At 44.1% G+C, this 3,850-nt stretch overlaps 1 pseudogene; it reads right to left on the bottom strand.

Moving 5' to 3' along the window:
- Positions 1–1,192, bottom strand: part of LOC140334844 (perforin-1-like) — a 5,051-nt pseudogene extending 3,859 nt beyond the window's left edge.
- Between the last annotated feature and the right edge of the window lie 2,658 nt (positions 1,193–3,850).

Below are 3,850 nucleotides of genomic sequence, written 5' to 3'. Positions count from 1 at the left end.
AGTGCTGGGTATGGCAAACAGGATTCCCAGGGCTGCAAGACTGAATGCAGCCTTGAGAGTCCACTGTGATCCCGGGACACTAGAGGTAATTAACCTGTAATGCCGGGGATCTTCTCAATGAATTGAGAACAGTGTGCGATCCCCGGCACGGAAGGTTAATTAACCTCTAGTGCCCTGGGGATCACAAACAGGAGGATTCCCAGGGAATCCTGTGAATCCCCTGTGAATGCTCCTGTTTTAATATCCTTGATCTTCCAAAGGTTTCTCTAAATCGGTTCGCCAAAATTTAGCGGAAGTTCGTACAAATTCCCTAGTGCAGAAACCTTCCCAAGTTTTCCCCTGACCAGCAATCAACAGTTTACCAGATGAGGGGAAATCTAAATCAACAACACAAAAATGACTTCTCTTTGGTACATAGAGCAAAACCAGAACGTTTCTGGTTCTGGTGAAACCGGGGTCAGCATACCAGTGGTGAGGGGAAAGCTTTAAATATCAATGGAAACCCAACGAGATGGTGGGGGTGTTAGTGGTCATCTTAGGCAATGACTTTACTAAGAGGTCAACTAAGACTAAATTTTTCCACCCCAGAACCAAAGAAATACAACTTAATATTACTTTCCATCTATCCCTATGTCAGCATTACCTGTAGTATGTACACTGTAGTTTATGGCTGAGATAGGAGTACTTGTCGTTGAGGCTTTTATTGTCAGAAAACTTGGCCATATCGGAATGAGAACCGGCAACAGATGTCTTTGCTTTCACCATCTTTACTGTAACATCCAGGCCAACCTTCCAGTCATTCTGTACAGAAGACGTGGCTTCCTTGGCCAGTGACACTTTCGACTCCGATACCGAGCTGACAATTTGTCTGGAACACGAAGATTCGGGTCTCCAGTCTACTAGGGCCATGGGCAATTTCTGCAAAGCGTTTTTAGCGTAAGGATTGTTACAGAGGGTACAAGTTTTATCAACTTACTGCAGGTTGAGGAGAAAAGAGCCGGTGGTCTTCATGGTCACGATGTTAAGTCCTTCACCCAGAAGAGTGTGACCCGGCAGGAACTTGGCTGTTTTGCATTGGGCTTCTGTGCCCGTCACACAACTATAGGTGAGAATTGGAGGCGTTGTACAAATTGACCGGTGGAGGATGAGGAACCCAAAGAATGTCAACATATTTCGGCGCATTGTGATATTGATTGATGATATTGATTGTCTCTAAAAAAAATAATAAAAAATTATAACATCTACTATATAATGAATCCAATAGTCCAATACCATCCACAGTATATAACTCAAAGGAAAATGATTAGTTTGGGGTTGGCACCCAAGGTAAAGGCCGTATGGATTAAGATGGGCATCAATCATCTATAATAAACATTTGGGAGGTTGGGTGCTAAGGATTTAGGTTAAGGCGGTGAAGGGTTTTATAGATTAATTGCAGGTTAAAGAAGAATTTTGTCAGTAAAACTTTCCTAACAGACATTTTTGGAATGTGAGACATGTAAAGTCTCTTCTGTCATGGCAAAACCTCAAATCTTACACTATGCAATTTAGTTGCCTTGAATCGGTCTTGAACTATGGTAGCTCCTTTAAGGGACATTTATTGGCCTAAATATGTACTCTGTACAGCGCTGCGAAATATGTTAGTGCCATATAAATACATTGTGATAATAATACAATTGGTCTGATTTATTAAAGCTCTGCAAAGCTGAGGAAGATCATGGGAGAACCTGGGTGATCCAGCAAACCTGGAATAGACTTTGGGTAGAATTTGGCAGATGTTTTTCATCCAGGATCACATTCATTCCAATTTCGCTGGATCACTCAGATCCTACCATGATAAGATTTTTTCTTGATCTTGGAGAGCTTTAATAAAGCCGACTATTACTATTATCACAATGTATTTATATGGCACCAACATATTACACAGCGCTGTACAAATCAGGCCAATTGGAGTCCCTTAGAGGGGGTTAGGCGCAGACTTACACGGCCGTGCCGCGCCCATTTCACGTTTGATTGTTGGTGATGAGAATCTAATACAAGGCGGAGAATGGCCGGATGGATTATCTGACATTAGTACACCGAATGTTGGTTTAATGGTTGTCCTAAATTAGACCACCCTAGGTAGGTACTAACCACATCCTATGAGGAACACCCCACATGACCGGACGTTTTGGAGAAGTTCTGACCCGGTCATCCAGTTGGACCCTTCAAAGTCCCTTATTCCACAAATATAAAATAATATAAATAAAAAGATGGGGTGAGTTTGGTTTTCCCATCAAGCTGACAATGAGACCATAATAGATGTCAATCTCCATAGTGGGGACACAGCTGACAGGTTCTATTTCTTCACTATTGCACCCAGTTTGGTGAATACATTCACTGCAATATTCATTATTATAAAAAACAGTGGTAGACCTCTATAGACGGCTCTCACCTGGTGTGGTCCTCAGTCTCTTCTTCTGCAGGAGCTGGTGACTCCCATATATATATATATAGAGTACAAGGCGAAGCCACGTGAAGTCTCTGAGGTTTCCTTGTTATCACCTCATCGTCTCTGACCACCGAATGGCTTCATTCCTGAGTAACGCAACACCTCCGAGTCTAGAAAATTCACTCTGCAAATATCGGTAGAAATACTTTATAAGATATATTACATTATAAGAAATACAGAGGACTAGTAAATGGGAATACAGGAATATACTAGGAATACAGCTAGGACACAATATACAGCAACACTTATCATTTTAAAGCCATCCTTCAGCTGAAGTGTAGTGACTCTGCCTTTGCCATCAGTCTGCTGCAGGCAGGAGGCAGCATTTCCTCAGTCTCCCCTACAGACCATTAAGCAGTCTGCTGCAGGCAGAAGAAAGCAGTTTCTCAGTTTCTTCCCCTCAAATTGATCAGGAAGATGCTTTTCATCAGTGTAACCCCCCCCCCCTCAATTGATCAATCTGCTGCAGACAAGAGGAAGCAGTTCCTCAGTCTCCCCCCTCCCCCATTGATCAGTCTGCTGCAGGCAGGAGGAAGCATTTCCTCAGTCTTCTCTTCCCACCAATTATCAATCTGTTGCAGACAAGAGGATGCTTTTCCTCAGACCCCCCCCCCCCCCACCCCTCCAATGATCAGTCTGCTGCAGGCAGGAGGAAGCAGTTCATCAGTCCCCCTTAGTGATCAATGAAGAGGGAAGCAGTTTCTTCATATCCTCTCCCCCAATTATCAGACTGCTCTAGACAGGACAAAGCAGTTTCTCTGTCTCCTCTTCCCCCAGTGATTATGTCTGCTGCAGGCAGGAGGAAGCAGTTCCTTAGTCTCCTCTCTCTCTCCAGTGATCATTTTTCTGCAGGCAGATGAAAGCAGTTCCCCAGTCTCCTCTTCCCCCAGAGATCAGTTTTCTGCAGGCAGTGGAAAGCATGTCCTCAGTCTTCACATCCCATATTGATCAGTCTGCTGCAGGCAGGATGAAGCAATTCCCCAGTCTGTTTAATTCCCCCTGGTGTTTAGACTTCTACAGGCAAGTGGAAGCAGTTCCTTAGTCTCTTCTTCCCCTAGTGGTTAGTCTGCTGCAGGTATGAGGAGGCAGCTCTTCTATCTCTTCTCCCCCCAGTAATCAATCTGCTGCAGGCAGGAGAAGCAGTTCCTTAGTCTCCTCACCCCCTGTGATCAGACTGCTGCAGACAGGAGGAAGCTTTTCCTAAGTCACTTCAGGGAAACATCTTCCTAAAATAAAAGCCCAATGTGTAGGTGGAGTACGAATGAACCAGTGACACCATTTTGCAGCCTAAAAAGATCATTGGGGGTCACATAAACTGACTTGAGACTCACAAACTCCTCATTGCAACCTCTGGAGGAA

The sequence above is a fragment of the Pyxicephalus adspersus genome, chromosome 7 (genome assembly GCF_032062135.1).
Source record: "Pyxicephalus adspersus chromosome 7, UCB_Pads_2.0, whole genome shotgun sequence".
Classification (NCBI taxonomy): domain Eukaryota; kingdom Metazoa; phylum Chordata; class Amphibia; order Anura; family Pyxicephalidae; genus Pyxicephalus; species Pyxicephalus adspersus.
This window is presented reverse-complemented; position numbering and strand designations above follow the sequence as displayed.